This window comes from Pongo pygmaeus, chromosome 11 (assembly GCF_028885625.2).
Source record: "Pongo pygmaeus isolate AG05252 chromosome 11, NHGRI_mPonPyg2-v2.0_pri, whole genome shotgun sequence".
Taxonomy (NCBI): Eukaryota; Metazoa; Chordata; class Mammalia; order Primates; family Hominidae; genus Pongo; species Pongo pygmaeus.
In genome coordinates, this window is record NC_072384.2 from 124,561,893 (window position 1) to 124,583,583 (window position 21,691).

Sequence of the window (21,691 nt, forward strand, 5' to 3'; positions counted from 1 at the left end):
ACGGGTAAGTCACATACCTGATCTGTGACTCAGTTTCCTCATCTATAAGATCAGTGATAAGCCTCCTTCCCCACCATGAACCTCAGAGAGCTGCTATGAGGATCACATGAGATGCGATGCTCAAGAACAAGTCAATAACTCTTAGGTTCCACAGAACTTTTCTTCACAAGACCCGCCTGCTGCCCTGCTGCCAACATCCAAAGCTAAGATAGGAGAACAGGGACTTCTAGAATTAAAAGTCAATGACAATGGAAGTTCTCCTTCTCAGCTTTATCTAACCTCTCGTATAAGAAACTGCACCAACGAATCTTTAGGGATGAAGGGGGCTGAGCTTCTTTTTGTCATGAAGTTGCATTTTATAGGGGAGAACACCTCCCCAGTTACTCACAGCCAATTATGGAGACAATGATCTTCAACAATGGGGCTGGTGAGTAGCTACAGAAGATGGGGGAAGAAACTTTCATAAAGCCCCTACTATGTGCACAGCTCTGTGAACACATCACCTCACAGACTCTTAAACACAGAGATGCAGAGAGGTTGGGGAACCTGCCCACATCACACAGAAAAAAAAGAGAGCACACGGGGGTACCCACCACAAGACTGGCACTGCCAAGGGCTTCTCCCAGGGACAGGTCACCTGCCTGCCCCTTGCCCAATCCCCTGGGTCTCTTTTCATTCCCTCAGTCAGAGTGCAGGATTGGCACTAACCCCATTCCCCAGCTTTCACCTCTCTTTTTCCTCCCAGATGTAAAAGTGTGTTTCCAGCACATCTGACCAACTTCTCCCACATTGCAAGAGTGAGGCTCCCCTCCTCCAGCGTTAATTCTTTATTTCTTTGATTAACTTCTAATTCCCATGCGTGCTTGGATATAGTGCATCCCCCAGATAAGACAGCCCTCCTCTTTTCCCAATGAGAAAATCCCTACCCCCTACAAATTTTGGTCAATCTGCCCAAATAAACTTTATGACTCACATGAAATCACATACACTATGAGTTAGAAATAGTACTTTTCATTCCATGTCCACCTTCCATGAAGCAATTTAGCTCACAGTCTTCCCAGGTAGTGTCCACATGGCTGTCCTCAATTTGTGAGTTGTCTAACCATTCTTCTAAGCACAGCACCTCCTTACCTTCCAAGTTGCGTATGACACAGCACTTTTCAAAACGACGTGCAACACTGCCACGGAAACACCTACCCTAGGCCATCAGAAGCCCTTCAGAGTGACCAAGAAAGTTGCCCTCAGAGGTAAAAATATATTCATGATCCACACAGCATATTAGTGATCGTGTTACTTTTAAAGTGACCTTCAATGGTCTTAATAAAATTTCAAATGACAGAGGGCAGCTAGCTCCTCAGGAAACCCATTTCCTCTTCTTGCCAACCGCAGAGCTGGGCTACATTTCCTAGCCTTCAAGGTAGGTGGGCGTGACCATAAGGCTGAACTGTACTTAATGAAATAGGAGAAGTGACACATTTCACTCCCAGGCCTAGCCTATCAAAATCTCCCATATGAAGTCCTCCATGATCTTTCTGCTTCCACCAGTTCAATGCTGACAAGTACGTGACCTTAGCAGCTGCCTGTTAAATAAGGTGGAACCACAGACAGGAAGAGGCTGGGTCGCCAAATCACCAGGTTTCACATAAACACGCCCACTTTGGGCTTTATAGAAGTGGAAAATAATCTTCCATCATGTTTGAGTCACGGTACATATTTGGGTTTGTTTGTTACAACAACTAGCACTACCTTAACTAATTCAACGTTCAATATCTGGCAACTCTGAAGTTACAACTTCAGGAACAAGTACTCAATCTGTATTCAATTTCTTTGCCTCTCTTTTTAAAATTTAACCCCTTTTCATGAAGCAACCTCGATAAGCATTCATAATATGCATTGGCTGAGAGAATTTCAGGCGAATGTGCCTTCCCCATCTGTTCTCAGTCAGTCACTCATGGATCTCATCTATCTAGCTTTTTTTTTGTGAACTCTAATGATTTTGCAGGGACCCTACTAGATAGCAACTCCCTTTTTGCAGAACAACTTTGAGGAAATTTTTTGCTTCACGTTCAGGCACACAGTTTCCAAGCCGGGACACTCTTTTTCATAGAGAAAATTCTGTATTTCAGTGCCTTTTCATGACGTACTCAGAAATTGCTCAGGTACCATTTTCAGCTGATGTGCCTGGCCCAGAAGGGATCAGGCCTTAACGCAGGCTTGTGTATTCCCGTGTCTTGCTGTCATAGATATTTAACGTTTCACACCTTTCCAAAGTTGTCCATTAAAACTTTTGTCTTCCTTTTAAGGGAATTAATCTGTCCTCTGTGAAGGAGTTACCTGTTTTTCTTCAGCCATAAAGAGTACATCATAGACTAAATAGCCAACTCTTAGCTGATACAAATCAATAAATACCAATTCTACAAAGTTTCGGGCAAAAAGAATTTTGTGGAGAGTCAAGTAAAAGAAAAAATGAGGATGGTTGTGCCCAGGAGGGCTATCTAGACACTGGTGTTTATCAGCTATGTGCCAACATTTCCCTCTGCAGAGAGATTTACCTCTGGCACAAAGTAGTGACTGACACTTAAGTCACTTCTCTGCATGAAGGGCTTGGCATTAGCACTACTGAGCCCCCCTGCTGGCTGTCTGAAAGCTGGGCGTCACTCCCCTAATCTCGCATAGGAGGACACCTGTCACTAGCCCAGATTCCTCAGCTACAGAACCATCTTGGGCTACCAGCCTCTCACGTGGTGAGGCAATGCACAGAAAGCACTTTCCTGGCCCATGGCTCGCACAGGCATCAAGGACTACTCCAGTCTTCAGGGTCACAGACTGCTCTCCTGGTGTCCTGTCCTGAGAGGGAGGGGAGGGGACTTCCATGCAGCCTTCCCCAACAGTTCAGTTCACACTGACCACTGCCAGCTTGGCCTCCCAAACATGTCACTGGTATCAACTCATTTTGGCGGCTGATTATTGATCCAGTACAGGACTTAGGGACAAGATGGGAGTGGTGGAAGTGGTTGGCTCTGGTGGAGGAATATTTTATCACCATGATAATAAAAAAAACTGAGGTAATTTCATTATTGCTTTCAGATCCTCTACAGACAATGCTCCCTGATTGCCTCCCCCTCCCCCACACCTTATGCCACTGTTCTAGACTATCTCAAATTGTTATTAAGTATCATGGATGTGCCCTTTCTACCTAAATAGATAAACCCCTCAAAGATTGGCCTGTTTTGCAGATACTTCTGTGCCCCTCTAAGCACCTATTACAGAGTAAGTGCTCAAAAACTAGCTTTTCAGCTGCATGTCACCCAAATACAATAGCATGCCACCTTCAACTTCCTTCTTGTCCTGTGTGGGGTGTATACATTAAGAACAAGTCTTGTGGACTCTCTTTTACCCTCTGGAATGAATCTTCCTCGAGAACACAGGAGTGAATACAGAGAAGACACAATAGAGAAAAAGAGCATGAATCAGCCATGGGACTCTAGGATCGGGTTGTAAGAGCCACCACGTTATGGGGGCCGCTAAGGGCTAATCAAGGGTGAGTGGCAGGTGATGGCAGTTCTGTCATCAAACTGTACCCAGACTTGGCATCTGGAGAGGTAACAGGTGACAGGAGTCAAAGACGTGAATTCTCAACCTGCCACAGCCCTGCCTTTGCCAAGTGACTTGAGTCACTGTATTTCCTATTTCCCATTTCCCTGCTTGTTAATTGGGGACACTATGATCTTTCTCTGCAAGGAGGGTAATATCCTCATCATTCTCTATTGTCTAGCTATGGAAATAAAGCACAGAGAGGGAAGTGTTTTGCCTAAAGCCACACACTACTAAGTGTGGACCTGGGGTTTGAAACCAAGTTTGTTTGACCTCTAAACTCATCCTCTGCCCAGCAATGCTCTGGCCTTCAATCTGTGAGGCCGTGCATCACTGCTCAGCCACATGGCTTAGCCTCAGTCATTACTGAAGATAGTGTTTCAGGATCCAAAGTGTCCGCCACAGAGAGACACAGACCCGGAGTCTATATCCCATCAGTGGGAATCGGAGCAGGGTGTTCTACACACCTGAATCTCATTTTTCTCACCTATAAACCAGGAATGATTTCTACCTTACAAGCGTTGTTAGGATTCAACAGGATCGTGTATAAAATATGCCTAACAGTACTTGACACACTGATGATGCATAATTTTCCACTTCCCTCTCCCCTTGGAAGTACTTTTTGGTTTCCTCTCTGCCAGGTATGGTGGAAGGAGGCCAAAAGAATAAGATACTCCACTTGGAGGTTCCTAACAGGGCAGAGAAAACACATGCAGAACCAGAACACAAGGTAGAGAGCAGTACACAAGCATAATTTTGCCACTGCACATGTAAAAAATGTACTTGTCCCACTCATAGAAATTTTAGGCTAAGAAGTGACATATGCATTGGAAAAACTATGTCTTCATACTTTCCACTATGCTAAATTAATTCAAATTAGTATGATCAGAACTTTGATATTCATGATTTACCACCTTGCTGCACAAGAACAGGTTCATTATGAATACTGTGGCATCCTTAGCCAATCCTCCAAATTGTTATTTTAACTAACATGTCATTAAGAAATTAGTACAGGTTTGGCATAAGATAATAGGAGTCTTTTAGTATATAAATTTCAAAGAGAAAAATCCACACCTTTAGAAAGAAAGCTCTCCCTTACAATTAAGTCATCACACAGATTCTCCCTGGCATCCCCTAATCTCACTGTTAGAGCAAAAACTCAGGTGTGGGCATATACTCAGACTGCTGTATGAAGTCCAAAGTGGATAACTGCCAGTAAAATCCTTAAAAAATCCTATCAATGGTAGCAGAAAACACATTTCCTATCTGGGAATGCTTGCTAAGGTTAACCCAACATTCTTAAAACTCTTTTGCGTATTGACGGAATCAAATCCTAATTAAATGACCATCACCATGTGCTTTAAAAATATTCACCATATGTTTAAAATAGTTATTTCTTGGTATCTGGACATCACTGGACACAGTAGAATGATTTTTTTCACAGTCAGAAAAACAAGAATGAAAAGAGAAGCCTCTGGATGCTACCCTTGCAGAGACCTAAATATTAAACTAAATAGATTATTTTTCCTACCGCATAGACATTTTTTGTTTTGTTTTACTTTGAGACAGAGCCTCCCTCTGTTACCCAGGCTGGAGTGCAGTGGCACAATTCCGCTTACTGCAACTTCTGCCTCCGGGGTTCAAGTGATTCTCATGCCTCAGCCTCCCAAGCAGCTGGGATTACAGGCGTGCGTCACCATGCCCAGCTAATTTTTTGTATTTTTAGTAGAGACAGGGTTTCACTATGTTCAGGCTGTTTTTGAATTCCCGGCCTCAAGTGATCTGCCCACCTCAGCCTCCCAAAGTGCTGGGATTACAGGCGTGAGCCAGCATGCCTGACGTTGCATAGACATTTATTCGTTATTCACAACTAACCTAATGGAAAAAAGCAGCCAGCATGACAGGGCTACCTGCAACGTGCTCCCTGGAAGATCTCTTGGTAACACTGCTGTTTACATCTCACAAATGCAAGGGTGGAGTCAGAAGGAGGTTATTTCATGCAACAGCCTTCCTTTGCTTCATGGCCAACGCACAAGAGCCTGAAGCCTGCGGGCAGGAAAGATGACCAGGTGATCATCGGGGAGTACTGCCCACTGAGAGTGCAGCAGGAAAGGTGTCTGGAAACAAAGCATGCAAAGACACAGAGCAAGTCACTCATTCATCAGGTCAAAGACACAAGGAAGACATGAGTCTTGGAGAAGTGCTCACCTGTACTCGTGTGACAAATATTACCCAGTGCCACAACCACAGCCACCTCGTGTCCCGAAAGTCAGCTCCATTCCCGCCACTGTGCTTAGCGCCTAAGATATACTCTCCGCTTCATCCTCACAACACTTAAGGGGTGGCCCTTAAGCCTAAACACCTTTAGGCTCAACTCACGGATGGACTTGGAGATGTTTAGAAATTTGGCTTTGGCTCATGGCCTCCAACATGTAGCCTCTAGATTCAAACCAAAGCCCGTTGGCCTCCAAATCCTCCACACTCTTAATTACTATACAGTGGAGGAAAAGGAGGAAACACATATTTTAAAATGACAAATTTTGAAATAAAGGTAACTATAAACCTTAGAAAAAGAAGTTAAATCGCAAACAGAGTTCAATTAGGCATCTTTGAAAAGTCATGGCACACTTGTTCTGTGGTTCTGCTGAGTTTTATCCAGCTCAGCTTAAGTTATTCGCTTGGACTCTGTAAATCTCTCCACCTTCTCAATCCAAAGGTCAGTACTAATTTTAGATTTCAGTCCCAGAAAAAAACAAGTGTCTAAGGAAGGAACTAGGGGGCCAAAGGCATAAAACCATGATTCAAACGTACCACAGAGATACTGGCCTCTTTCTGTATCATGAGTTTTGGTTGTGCTACTAGGGCTATCACGCAGCACGGCGAGGAGGTAGTCTTGAAAGGAGTGTGCTTTGACACGAATTTCTTTTCAAGACGGTATAAACATTGATGGGATGTAAATCTTTGAAAATCCATGATATCAGCTCACAGTTCACACATCTACAGATCCGGATCCAGGCTCTGGCACTGACACATAAAGGCTGTGCGACCCTACATATATACAGGGTGCGCGACTTTGGCATACAGGCTGTGTGACCCCCACGCACTGTGTGACCGTGGACCCTTTATCTACGCCACACCCTTCCTTCCCAACTACATGAGTGGGAATGATATCAGCATCTAGCCGAGAGGCAGGCACGAGGCTCTAGGAGACCACATAGAGCCTCCGTTGGGGGGAAAACAGAAGGAAAGGCAGCTGGGGTACGCCAGGCAGCAGGGTCCTCTCCACACTCCCTTCCCTTCTAACCAAGGATTGACCACGTGACTCGGGATTCAGCCAATCATAGAACCTCCCTCCTCTGCCCACAGCCATTGGTACAGGGAAGAGCATGTGACCATGTGACTTAGCATCAGCCAATCATAGGACCTCACTCCTCTGCCCACAGCCATTGGTATAGGGAAGAGCATGTGACCATGTGACTTAGCATCAGCCAATCATAGGACCTCACTCCTCTGCCCACAGCCATTGATACAGGGAAGAGCATGTGACTGAAACTGAGCCAATCAGAATTCCTCCCTAGGATTTCCCCCCACCCCCGGCCCCGCCGAGCTGGAACTGGCTGAAAAGCCCCTCTTTCCTCCTCACTTAGGAGGCTGTAGGGAGGTAAGCCTGGAGCTACCTACAGTCATGGTCCCGGAGAGGACAACCACAATCAGCAGACAGAAGCAGAGATGAGAGGCAAGGAGAGTGAGAAGAAAGCCTTCAAGTCCTCAGTCTTTGGTTCCAGTCATCTTCAGGGCCAGAGTCACCTCTCCCATGCTTGAGTGGGCGGTGTCAGCCAACAGCTCTCCGCCTTGTTTCTGAGTTATTTTGATTTGGGTTTGTGCTCTTGTAAGCAAAAGATAATGCAGTAGTTAATAGTTCCTATAATCTTAACAGTGACCAAATCCTCAGTAAGAATAACTTCTTGAGTGGATTTCTTATTTAAAAACTGAAGAAATAAATTTTAGTAGAGGAAGCAAACACTGCCTTTATTTACATAGCACTTTCCCGAAAGGAAGAAAGAAACATCCATTTTCATTTGTCGTCACCTTATTCATTTCCGAGTGGGCTTTGTATTTGGCATTAAACTCTTTCACATACCCACAGCCACCTTCAAGATTTGGCCCATAAAAACTTAGGATAAAAACAAGTGGTTATTTTTTCTATAGCTACATTTGCTGGCACTACATGGAGGGTGAAAGTTGGGGTAGGGGTAAGAGAAGGCACTGATGCTATTTTTGGTATGCTCTCAAGAGAAATTCCCCAGGTTACCAGAGTTCTCACTAGGGGTTGGGGGTGGGGCATGGTTTACAAAAACAAAGTGCGTTTACCAAGATTTGCAGCCGTAACAGGAAACCCTTTCTGACTCTTGATGGGATTTTTTTCTTTTACATTAAAGTCTCCTCATATTATTCTTCAAAGAATTAAGTAAGAAAAATGGAAAGGCACAATGGATGTAAATTCCAATTCTCAAATGATCTTCTGAAGCAAAGGATAATGTCTTAGGTCAAACTGTGGCAAAAGCCTGGGTGTTCCTAATCTAATCTTGAACTAGGGTGTCCACCCCAACCTTTGGAGGAATCCTAGGACATGTTTGTCAAAACATACAAGTGGAATTACAAATAGAGGATTGCTTGGGCTCAGTGGCCATCCTCATGCAAAGAAAGAATCCCAGAAGGGATGCTGACTTCCCTGGACTGGGCTTACATCCAGACCTAGAAATCTAACAGCAGAATAAAGGCAAGACTCACTGACTGTAGAAATAGACTTGGCCTGTTGGATGGGAGGTGGTATTTCTCAAAAGAGAAATAAAATTGTACTAATCTTTCAGTATTCTTAAATTGGGAACTTGGAGACAAGAGATAACCTAAAGATGTAGTTTATTGCATTTGACTCCATTCTGTACCTAAGGGTATTTTTTAAAAACCCAACACTGGTTTTCAGATTAGGCATGCAATCTACTCATGAGGAAAGATGGTTTGAAAAGAGAAGATGGGCACATTTATGTGTGGAGAACAGGTTGACAAGATTCAAGTATATGGGACCTAATTTATTTAAAATTTTTATAAATGCTCTAAGTGGGAATACAAACTAAATCTTCATGTTGGCCCATGATGCTGTTTCTGAATATAATGCTGAATGATTTTATAGGCTTAAAAAAGTGAGAGACAAGAACTTTAAGGTATATGAGCACAGGATAATGCATTTATGAAAAAATTTTATCTAGACTTGACATTTATGAGAAAGCCGCATCAAAAGGAAAGTGAGTCAAGAATTTATAGGTTTTAAAAATAAGACACCTTTTAGATCATTTATTTCAATATACCCATTATATAGACAAGGAAACTGAGTTCTAGATGGTAACCTACACACTCTATTGGTGATGCAGCCCATACCCTCTCCCAGCCTGCTCTTTCTACCAAATTTGATTGACGATATCAGCCAAAAAAGTTCCATGGCAAAAAAAAAAGTCACCAAGAGGTCATATATCACCATCACCAAGGTTAATAGAAATAAACCAAAATGCATTCTCCTACCCTGTAACCACGAAATGCAGAATGCAGCCCAGCCAACAGACCTCAAGGAGGGCAGAACCACGCCAAAGGGAGGTTCAGATGAGGATAACTGAAGTCAACACACGCACAGAAGCGCTTCTGTATTAGACTTCCACTTTTCTCTAAGTAATGTTTTATCTCAAAAGACAAGGTTAATCAAAAATTTAAAATGTCTGAGGATATATATTAAATTTGCTAGTACCAAAATGAGGGCTGGAGGTCTGGCAGAGAGAGCTCCCCTTTGAGTCTGGAATACAAACACTCTTCCATAAAGCATGCAGTAAATTTACAAAAAATATGAATATGGTTTAGTTCAGACATCTGTTAATTGCCTTTAGGCCACACACCACTGCTGGTGCAAATAAAACTAAAACACAGGCACGTCTTTCTGGAGCTTAGAGTCTACTGGATAGGGCATGTTGCTACAATACAAAAAACTGCCATCATTGAGGTAGGCACGGGAAGGGGTGATGTGTGTGTACACTGCACATGTGCCACAGAGGGCTGGGGTGGTGACTGCCAGCAAGGCCTTTTTGAACCTGAGTCTTGAAAAAGGAGAAATCAGCCAGACAATGAACACAGGAGGAGAAGGGGAATTCCAGGCAGAGGTACAGAAGGAGCAAAGGCAGAAAAGCACTGGGCAGTACCAGTGGAGTTTACAGGAGGTTCAGTTTTGCAAGAAAAGAATGTTTCAGGCAGGGGACAAGGCAGGGAGATGGGAAGGGAGTGAAGAAAGCTTTGACTCTGTTGGGTCATTACAAATGGCCAGCAGCCTGGTGAGCCCATGGAGCACTGTGGAAAGTTCCCTGGCTGCATGCTGACAGGAACTGAGTTCTGGGTCAAGACTCTGCCCTAAGGCATCTAAATGACCTTGGGAACACACTGTATGACTCTGGGTACCACATGTAAAACAAGGTTCTCTATGTTCCAAGGGTGGGGGACTCCCTGGTGGCCTATGCCTCCGTATTTACAGACTCCCCACTGCTGTTTGGGATATAGAATCGACCCTGCCCTATCTCCACCCAGGGGGGCTGCGAGGAAGTGGGGCAGTAGTCAGGTTTGTAGAAATGGTTTGTAAACAGAGGACTGCCATCAACACTAGAACTCTGTATTAACTACCCTACAAAAGCTCAAAAGCATCTTCAGAATCTCGGGTACAACACTGTATAAAGATAGCAGAAAGCTCATCTTTCAATCTGAGATACCCAACTTGTGATATGACATGGCCACTCCTTTAGAGTCAGGGGTTTAAGCCCAGATCAAGAGGGAGGCCATTGAATTTTATTAGGAGGGACCCAAGAAGACTTGGATTTGGGGCAGCAGGAGGAAAGTCACACCAGCAATAACATGGAAGAGAGTTAGAAGGGATGCAACATGAGGTACACGACACTGTGCGGTAAGCACTAGGCATTCCCAGGCTGTCGATGATCGTCTCAGCCTAGGGTCTCTAGCTCTGAAGCCCATGGGAGCCAGAACGTTACTATAAGCAAGGGTCACAGGTCCAGGGGAACCAGAAAGCAACTGACGTCCAGTGTATTCAGGCACTGGAAACCCAGCAGCAGCTGAGTGTTGCCACATGGGAATGTAAGCCTCCTATTCCAGGTTTTTTCTGTTTTGTTTTTGTTTTTGTTTTTGAGACAGTCTCACTCTGCCGCCAGGCTGGAGTACAGTGGCGCCATCTCAGCTCACTGCAACCTCTGCCTCCCGGGTTCAAGCGATTCTCCTGCCTCAGCCTCCCGAGTAGCTAGAATTACAGGCGCAGCTAATTTTTGTATTTTTAGTAGAGACGCGGTTTCACCATGTTGATCAGGCTGGTCTTGAACTCCTGACCTCAAGTGATCCGCCTGCTTCAGCCTCCCACAGTGCTGGGATTACAGGTGTGAGCCACCGCGCACTGCCTCATCCAGGTCTTCTAGCTTTTAGGAGAAGCTATACATTCAAGTGACATCTCCAGATTTCTAAATATTAACTCAAGTTGTATATACTTTGTTCAAGCCAACAACACTGCTGCCTACTGCTAGAAGTGGCACACCGGCCACCATTTTGCCACTTTTGGGCTCTAAAGCAAGGCAAGGCCAGCGTGACTAGAGCAGACCTTTGTGGAATTTCACAGCACGGAGAAGCAACAGGATCTGGTGACTGCCTGGATGTGGGCAGTGCGGGAGCCCGGCATCACTGTGAGGCCCCTGCTCCAACACCTCCATGAACGGTGGAACCACTGCCAAAAAAAACAGGGACAAATCTTGGCTAACAATGAAGCAGATATGGGGTGGGTGGTGAAAACTAAAATCAATTTTGGATTTATTTTGGGGTTTTTTTTGGCCTAAAGGGCATGGGTAAGCGCACCAGACTGCAGGTAACTGATTGGAACACAGGAGCATGCTCAAGCTAGCTTACATGCCAATCTGGGACTCACTTCATATTGGTGAGAGTTGAAGCTGTGGGAACATGGTTCACCCAAATACACAGAGCACAAAAGGGATGACAGCGAACCCTGGGTAACCCCAAGAGGTAGCAGAGATGCCAGGGAGGAATAAGGAAAACCAGAAGGTGGCAACCAGCGGTGAAAAAAAAAAAAAAAACATCAGAAAGGAATAGAAGAACCTCATCAAATGCCACGGAGAAGCCTAGTGGGTATCCATAAGATTGCTTGTTCAGATGAGAACACATGGACACAGGGAGGGAAACATCACACACTGGGGCCTGCGGTGGGGGGCGGGGAGTGAGGTAGGGGAGGGATAACATTAGGAGAAATATCTAATGTGATGGGTTGATGGGTGCAGCAAACCACCACGGCACGTGTATACCTATGTAACAAACCTGCACGTTCTGCACATGTACCCCAGAGCTTAAAGCATAATAATAAAAATTAAAAAAAAAAAAAGGTTGCTTGTTCAGGAAGTCACGGACCTTGAACTTTGAGGAGACTCTGGCCAGCTTGCAAAGAGCTGAACAGGAAGGGGAGACCAGTTTAAGAAGCCTGGAGAGACGTGGTGGTCATTACAGGTGAGCTGAGGATGCAGGGACAAGGGAGGTTAAGGCATTCTTAAAATACTACTAAAAAAGAAAAAAGCTCACAGGGAGAGACTGAAGATAAAAGTAAGAAAAGGGAGTAACATTCACAAGGAGAGAGAGGCACTGGGAGTTGGGATTCAGGACACAGCTGGAGACATTAGTCACTGCCCCAAGGAGGCCATCTCTCTAAATTTCTCTAAGTTCTCAGTCTAACTTGATTTTTCTTTATAATTCTACCCTATTCATTTATCATACATTTTACAATATATTATGTTTGCTTTTAGTTGGTTTTCTCCCACAAGAATGACAGTTTCAAGCGAGCAAGGATCTGCTCTATTTACCACCTATGAGTATCCAGCAAAGTACCCAGATACAGTAGATGCTTAAGAAGATTTATTGGATGACTGAGTAAACACAGAAAAGTCTGTACAGGGGAGATGGGGGAGGACGTGAGGAGATCCTTATGACCTCTATTTTCCTGGTAGAATGGGCTACAAAGTCACCTGCCAAACCCGCAGGAGGAAAAGGATTGGAGATCGCTTGCATTGAAGATTGCAGTGGGAGTCCGGTTTGCAACCCGGAAGGAAGGAGCTTGCGGGATGGAGGCACTAAGAGTTTTCAGAAGTTGAGCATCTCAAGAGAGGGCAAGACTTGGAGGTACTTAGAGGACTTAGTAGCTGGAGTACATGGAAGACACTGGATTTGAGACGGTCAAGGAAGTGCGCATCTAGAGCGTCCCCCCACATGGACTTTAGGTCTAGAGGAGGAGAAATAGCCCAAAAGCCAAAGTCCCCATGGGATGGGAAAAGAACTGGCTGGAAGAGGACAGCAAGGCGGAGATGCACCCAGGGACGTGGCCAGGTCACCACCTCACTTCCAACTCTACCACCTCAAACAATCTCTGACTGATATTTAATCACCCTTGTGTGGAAGTGAAAATTCGTTTCTTTTGGAGACAGTAATTTTAAAATTAAACTAATATGAAGTTCATGGAACACGGAAATTTTCTGCATAGATTCATTTTTGTTTTTAGAATGAAACACGATGACATTTTCATGACCTTCAGTAACTGCCCTGCATGGTAGGATATTTTCAAACATTAACAAAGAATCAAAATTTGGGGGTTAAAAGAAACCTTAGATTACTCAGGTTAGTACCTTCATTTGCATAGCCAAAAATTTTTCTATTGAAATACTGCAAATAGCAAATAATTACTGATTTAGACCTTCAGACAGTGTTGAAACTGCCTTCAATTTTTGAAGTGTGGTTTAGGATATACAAATTAGCAATGTTGACATTTCTTCCAGTTATCTGTGCTCAAGTCTTGATATAAAATCTTCAAAGTACACAATTATCACATATATTGTTCCACAACAGTTCAGACAAGTAAACGGCTTCTTGCCTTGAAAGAGAAAGTCACACCTTCGAACACCTTTTTATGCTGATGCTAAATATAAGAACGTCCCCTGCAAAGTAGTCAAAGCAAGGCAGCAGCATTCGAGATTTCTCCAGAGACACACATACAAAGAATGTGTTTCGTTCATTAAAACACTAAAACCTTCAATAGCATCTTCCATAATACCTGAAGGTGGAGTGCTGTCTTATGTAATAGAAGCCTTCCTTCCCCGCTCAGTTTGTGGACACATTAAATGCCTAATTCCTTCCAGAATTTCTGAGTACCGTACTTTCACTTTACCTGCAGTCACTCATCCGCCTCGCAACTCCCGTTTCTACAGATGATGAAAATAGCAAAGACCTGCTCGCTCGGGTTAAATCGGCTGCCAGAGGCCAAGTTAAAGGCTTTCCCCACACCGCGCGTCACCTCCCCCTGCACAGGCAGAGGTAACAAGTAAGAGTGCGCCAGTCTCTCCCCAACCGGCGGCGCGCAGCCTAAGTCCGGGGTAGGGGACACCGGAGAGCAGCTGGAAACCTCAGGTTCAGGGTCAGGGCCGGCTCGGATGGCCGGGCAGGAGCCACGCCGGCCCCAGGGCTCCCAGCTGCGGGTACCACTGGACGCCACCCAGGGGCGGCCCCGCCTTGCCCTGCCAGGGTCCCGCTCGGGGCTCCCCGCGGGCGGGACCGGGATGCCGGGCGCGCTCCCAGCCCCGGCCAAGGCGGCCCGCGGGAGGCTGAGAAAGTTCTCTGCTCCCCGACGTCTGCGCCCCAGGGTCCCACTGGCCCCGCAGCTTCCCGGCCGGGCGCAAGGTCGGGGCGCGGGGCCGGCGCCGCGCGGAGCCCCGGGGAGCGTCCCCCGCCGAGGGCAGCGCCGGCCGCGCCCGGGACTCACCGCGCAGCCTGTACTCACCGCGCTCGCTGGATCCCCAGGGGGCGGCCGCGGAGGGTGGTGCGGCCGCAACCGGAGCGGGAGCCTGGTCTCGGCGGCGCGAGGAGTCGGAGGACGGAGCGAAGCGGCGGCGGCGAGGAGGGTCACAGCCTGAAAGAGGCAGCGGTGGCGCCTGCAGACGCCGCGCAGCCCGGGCAGCCCCACAGCGCAAGCTGGCTGCCGCGGCGGCGGGGGCTTTATCGGCGGCGCCGCGCGGGCCCCCGCCCCTTCCTGCCGCCCCCGCCCCCGGCCCGCCTCGCCCCGCCTTCCCGCCGCCTCCTTTGTGTGGCCGCGGGCCGCAGCTTCCCCGCGCCCGGCCTCCAGGACACCCCCTCTCCGCCTGCGACCTCTCGGATGCCGCCCCCCCCAGGGGTTCCTGTCGTGGGGCTGCGATCGGAACGCGCCGGGGAGACGCGCAGACCCCGAGGTGCGGCGCCAGCCCGGGCCCAGCTGCACGTGGGTCTCCCGGATGGGGGTGTGTGAGGTGGCGTGGGGGATACCGGGGCTCGTACCGCGTCCCTGAGACGCAGGGCATGTCGTCTTGGCTACCCCCTGGAAGAGACAGAGGGCGCCCTGAGACAGCGCTCACTCCTCCGGGTGATGGGGAAAACGGTGCCAGGACGCGGCCGGGAAGGGGCAGATTAACCCCTCAAGGCGTTTTGCAGGGTGTCCTAGAGCTGACTTCTCCCAGCCTAGGGGACGGAGGAGCGGCGGCAGGTCGCCTTAGGCAAATACAGACGAGGGGATCCAGAAAACTGGATTCCTGGCTATGGTGACAGCATGAGCGTCCTGGGAACCCAGCCCTTCTCAGCCGGTAACCACAGCTGCTGGGACCCGGTGCGCGATAGACAGGCGCATACCCCAGGGGCCTGCAACAAATGACCGTCCCGCTCCGGGCTCTGTTACCTGGATCTCTCTTAGTTGGTTCCTCCTTTGCGTCTAGTTAGGTTTCTGGGGACCCAAGGACCCAACTTTAATGACAGTAATTTATGTTGCCGTTAGTGTAGAATCCTCGCTAGCAGGCAGACGGCCCCAACAGCGAGGAAGAAATGTAAATCTTCCTATACACAGCCCTGAATTAAGGGTACAGCTACTGATGAGAGCCACTTGGAAGATCAGCCTGCAGTCACCCCTTGGCATGTAGGTGGCCGTGCTAGAGTGTGCACGTGTGTGTTGGGGAAGGGGTTGCTCTGAAAAGTGGAAAATCTGGACCAGCCTAACGGTGTTCTCAGTCTCTCATAGAGGGAAACAGGCTATGGGAGGCTGGGTCCTAAAATAAGGAGCAAACAGTCTACAAAATGAGCATCTGTTTAATTATTTTACAGTCATACCAAATATTTATATTCAGTTACAGGGCAACTTTCTTATTATCTGTGCCTGAAATGCTTTTTGTCCCAGGATCTTCTATGTCTGTCTGCATCCTTACACTTGAGGTCACAACTCAAACGTCCTCCCCCCTAGGAAGCCTTCCCTGACCACTTGAGATAAAGTCGCTTTATCCCCTCTAACCTATGACTTCCTTCATAACCCTCATCATGAATTGATTTTTTTTTTTTTTACCTTGTTTCTTGCTAGTTTTCTTCTACTCTCTCTCATTGGAATATACTCCCAGAGACCAGGGAAGAGAAACTAATTTCAATATTTTTTCCAACTCACTCTATGCCTAGTGCCTAGAACCATACCACACATATAGCAGTTACTCAATAAATTTTGTTGACGAGTGGATGAACTACTAGCCAAGTGACTTTTAGACATGCTAAGAACTGTTCCAGTGACAGTATTGTGCTTGGTCCAGTCAGGGCGGCGGGGTGGGCTGGAGCTGGGAACAATTCGAAGGAGGGGGGAAAGCCCACAGGTGTGAATGAGCTCGCTCAGTGTGTTTGAAAAGCTGGGAGTATCTTCTTCCAGATGGAAGGGAGTCATTCAAGAAACTACTGGAGAAATAACTGGGAAATGTGGGTGAAGCCAGATTATTATGAAAATGTACCAGAATCCCTGCATCCATTTCTGTCTCAATCACGTTTCTAAATTAAAATTTGTAATAGAGGTAATTGTAGGCTGGCATGCAGTTGTTAAGAAATGATTCAGAGAGGTCTCTTTTACACTTTGCCAAGTCTTCCTCAATGGTAACACTTTGCAAAACCATTGTATAATATCACAATCAGGATATTAACATTGATACATTGATTCCTATCTCACAGGCTTTGGTTAATTATGTGTAACTTTAAATTTTTACTAAAGTTACTCAAAAGTTAAACCAGTGAGAGAAATGCACAAAATAACTATTTTGAAGAGTTTCAGTCTCTTGTCTTGAAGGAGCCAATGTTTTTCAAGGAAAAAAAAAAAACCCCTTTTTTGCTTTCCCAATTAGAGTGTAAATAGGGTCCAAATTCTTCATCTATGAAAGACGTTAGAAGTCCTTAGGACTTACCTCTTTGGGTTACACTTTAATGACTGACGTTCACTTCCCCATTCTTTCCTGTACTGTCGAAGGAACATTTTGAGCAATACTGTACATGACTTGTCAATTCTGAAATCAGACCGGATGCAGTGCTAACTAATATGCTAAAGTAAGCCTAGCCACTAATGTTCCTTTCTCTCTCGCTAGACATGCGATGAAGCCGACGATGAGGTCTCCCAAAGGAAAGTGATTCAAGACAAAGACCCATTCTGCCAGTGGGATATGCTGGGAATACCAACTATACTTGTTACTGAGTGTGCATGGCTGGTGTTGGCTGGCCTTCCTGATGCCAGCAAGAGGAGACAGAAGTAATGACCCAAGCTACACTTTCCATGACACTCAAATGGCCAGGCTCTTTGACACCCACCATGAGGGGCTGTTCCAAAGATGTTGTGTTCCTACCTCGGTTGGTCCCCACAAGCAGCAGGTTCCTCCTCCAGTATTCTCCAATATTTGACCCTTTTTGAGATGCATTTCTCATAGATGTGTACTTCCAATCCACATTTCCTTCCTACCTCTACCTCAGTTTTGTTTGAGAAATCCAAATCATTTAACACTTCTACCTGGCTGTTTCTTTGCGACTTCACATTCACAGCGAAATTTCATTTTGTCCTGCAATTGTGTGGCTTGCCTTAATCCGCAAATAGAGCTTCAAATTGTCTATTCCTTTGACCTGGAGTTTAGCCAGCTCCAGCTAGGCTCTGAGTTTGGCTTTGTGTCCATAAGCCACAGTTGGGAGAAACGCAAGAAATGCCCAAACAGAATAAAACAAATGATCTATTTAGTCTTGTTTCCTCTCTTGGAAGAAGTCCAGTGTTGAGTGCCTTGGAATAAATGAAAATCCCCCACCCCACCTCCACTGCTCTCCCATGCACCCAAACAGTATGACCTTGTGTTTAAGTAAAAACCGTCCTTAGCTCCCAGTGGGATGATGGTGTTTTGTCTGGAAGACTGACAGATGTTATGATAATAAGATAATGGATACTCACTTCTCTCCTATCTAACCCCTATTTAAAAGACATTACACCGTAACAGTGCTTGTTACACAATATTATAGTTGCAAATGTTGTTATGGAAGATTGTTTCAACCAGGGGAAAAGAGACTGGTAATAACAGTACACTTATACAATTAGTTTCTGAAACTGTTGCATTGCTTTGGGTTTTTTTTTTTTTTTTTTTTTTTTAGCTTAGAAAAGGCATTTATCTTTTTATTTCCCTTTAAAGTTGGCTTTAAAATAAATTCAATTTCCTCTTCCTGTAACTTCTGAAACAGATTAAACCAGAGCATCAATTTGCACTTTGCTATTGTCGTCACTAGTTTTCACCAAGACCTTCAGAGAAAAGACATTACTAAGTGCTGGGCTAGGTATTATTTTCTACTTATATGTGACCAAATAGGATGTAACAGCCAGGTTCTGAGAGTCGTTGTGATACTGACCCCTTCAATCAACAGCCTAGCTCTTCTCCTTCCTTGTACCACCAAACAATAGATGCTGCCTCCCTTTTTCCATGAGTCTCTTCGGTCTATCTTCTCACCCCATCATCGGGCTCCCCTCCTTTTCTTCCTCACTTCCTTGGGCGCTCCTTCTCTCCCTAATGTTACCAATAGCTTCCAATGGCAACCCCAGTAGTTTTTCAACATTCTTTATCACCTTTGAGTCCTTGGCATGATTTCACCCTCATATGTGTGCCCATTTTTTGGAAACTCCTTTGCCTATTTTCTCTCTTCCGATGCCTTAACTTGCCTTTATCCTTTTTTCATCAAATCTTCCAACAGGTGGGCACCATGCAGTTGACTGTCCTCAGCTCCCTCCTCTTTTCTCCACTCTCCCAATGGAATGAACATTGATTTATCTGTGGCCACTAACACCTGTTCCCCTCCTCGCCTTTTGATAGTGGAAACACCTCTTCTGTTTTATGCAGCATTTTGTTGGGAAGGAAATCAAGGTATCCTTACTTTCACTAGCCAAGGGATGGGCGTATGACCAAGCTCACTGGATTCCCTCCCAGTTCTGTGAATCTTGAAAAGAATGAAAAAGTAGTTGCAGCTGACTTATCTCAGCTTGATGAATGATGAATTTGTAAGTTCTTCTTATCTGGACCTCAGAGCTGCCCTAGACCCTGTTCCATCTGAGCAGAGGTCCACAGTGAACTCTGTTTCTGTGAGACTTTTCTACTTGTTAGCCAGATTCAGTTTCTGTTGCTAGCAACCTAGGATGCCTAACTGACATACCTTAAATGTATGTAACTTTGCTTAGTTCTGGATGAATTCTAAGCCCATATCTACAGATGGCCTTGGCCACCATCCCAAGGTACCACTCATCTATCTCCAAGTGCCTGGCAGACACCTCCACTTAATATCCCACCATCACCTCCCACCTAACAAGTCAAACCCACTTATTATCTTCATCCCCAAACCAGTTCTTCCTCCTGTGTTCCGTGTGTTTTACAGACATGACTTCCATCTCAGTCACCAAAGCACAAAGATGGGAATGAATTCTTTCTTTCTTTTCTTTTCTTTTCTTTCTTTCTTTCTTTCTATCTTTCTTTCTTTCTTTCTTTCTTTCTCTTTCCTTCTTTTTCCTTCCTTCCTTCCTTCCTTCCTTCCTTCCTTCCTACCTTCCTTCCTTCCTTCCCTCCTTCCTTTCTTTTTGAGACAGAGTGTCACTCTTGTCACCCAGGCTGGAGTACAGTGGCATGATCTCAGCTCACTGCAACCTCTGTCTCCCGGGTTCAAGTGATTATCCTTCCTCAGCCTCCCAAGTAGCTAGGATTACAGGCATGCACCACCATGCGTGGCTAATTTTTTGTATTTTTAGTAGAGAGGGGATTTCACCATGTTGGCCAGACTGGTCTCGAACTCCTGACCTCAGGCAATCCACCCGCCTCAGCCTCCCAAAGTGCTGGGATTACAGGTGTGAGCCACTGCACCCAGCCCCTTTTCTTTTTTTTATTCATCCCATTTCCAGCCATTCCTTAGGTGCCGTTAGTAGTTTTTAATTTTTTTCCCCGAAGTCCCTCTGAGTCACCCCTCTTCCATTTTTTCAAGTCAGTTCAAACTCTTACCACTCCAATAGCACCCTAACTATTCTCTCAGCTTCCAGATTCTATCTGTAACTGCCAGCTTAGTCTTTCTAAAGTGCTTTTTTGGTCATGCCACTCCCTAGCTTAAAATAATTCCACTGTTCATCACGAAGGTTCCGATTCCTTGGTTTAGTCAGTCTTCTGTAGAGGTTATGAACACAGGCTCTGAAGTTAGATTGCCTGTGTTCAAATCCCAGTCTCACCACTATGTAATTTTTTTTCAAGTAATTTAACCTGTGAGCCTCAGTGTCCATTTTGTAAAATGGGGGATAATAATAGAATAACCCACTCATAGGGCTATGTGAAGATTGTGTAGTTAATTCATGAAAAGAACTGAGTATTTGACACATAGTAAATGCTTAATAAAAATTTACTACAATGAAAGCTCTCTGCAATTTAACCCCAACCCACCTTTTGTTGCATTATCTTTTCATTTTCTCTATGTTCTTAAAGGTTTTCCCAATCAGAATTACTCACCTTTATCAAAATTGTATTTTTCTGTCATCATGCCATTGTTTAAACCATTCTCTCTCACCTGAATACCCTTTTCTTACTCCACCTGTATCAGTTATCTAGTGTTGCATTACAAACTGTCTTTTTTTTTTTTTTTTTTTTTTTTTTTTGAGACAGAGTTTTTCTCTTGTTATGCAGGCTGCAGTGCAATGGTGTGATCTCAGCTCACTGCAACCTCCACATCCCAGATTCAAGCGATTCTCCTGCCTCAGCCTCCTGAGTAGCTGGGATTACAGGCGCATGCCACCATGCCCAGCTAATTTTCATATTTTTAGTAGAGACATGGTTTTGCCATGTCGGCCAGGCTGGTCTCAAACTCCTGACTTCAGGTGATCTGCCTGCCTCGGCCTCCCAAAGTGCTGGGATTATAGGCATGAGCCACCGCTCCGGGCCCTAACTATCCCAAATTTTAATGGCTTAAAATAACAACCATTTTATTTGTTTGTGATTGTATGGGTTGGATAGGCATGGTTTGGCTGGGATGGTTCATCTCTGCTCCACCTCCTGTTGTCTGACTTCACTCGTGCAGCCATAGGACTCAAGGTGGCCTCACTCATGCATGTGGACTCTCAGAGAGAAGGACTGGAACCCTCAGTCTTCTCTCTCTAGTTTTTCATCTTCACGGGCCCTTTCCACCTTGTTGTATTTCAAGCTCTAAGGCTTTCCTACATGGTTTTTCCAGCAGTAGTCAGGCTTTATAGGATGGCTGAGGACTTCAAGGTGGGAAAAACAGAAGCCTCAAGTTCTATTAAGGATTAGCCTTGGATCTGGCACAATACCACTTCTGCTGTCACAATTCAGAGCAGGTCTCAGGGCTATCTCAGATTCAAGAAGTGGACTCTACCTGTTGATGAGAGGTGTATTAGACAGCATGGGCTGTCATAAGTAGATACTACAGACTGGGTAACTTAAACAATAGATGTTTATTTTCCACAGTTTTGTAGGCTGGAGATCAAGGTGCCAGCAGGGTTGGTTTCCGGTGAGGCCTCTCTTCCTAGCTTGCAGATGGCTACCTTCTCACTGTGGCCTCACTTTTTTTTTTTTTTTAAATATATATATATATAGAGAGAGAGAGAGAGAGAGATCTCTGCTGCTGTCTCTTTCTT

General features: G+C 45.6%; 1 protein-coding gene across 2 annotated transcripts in view; it reads right to left on the bottom strand.

Annotated features, from left to right (window-relative positions):
- The window catches only part of SERPINE2 (serpin family E member 2), a 64,016-nt gene extending 49,314 nt beyond the window's left edge, over nucleotides 1–14,702 (bottom strand). The window contains exon 1 of one of the 2 annotated variants that reach the window (XM_054477064.2): nucleotides 14,510–14,702. The gene's annotated coding sequence lies outside the window, so the exon portion shown is untranslated. The remainder of the gene's footprint in view (nucleotides 1–14,509) is intronic. The other variant, XM_054477065.2, reaches the window with a different exon arrangement.
- Nucleotides 14,703–21,691: the final 6,989 nt, after the last annotated feature.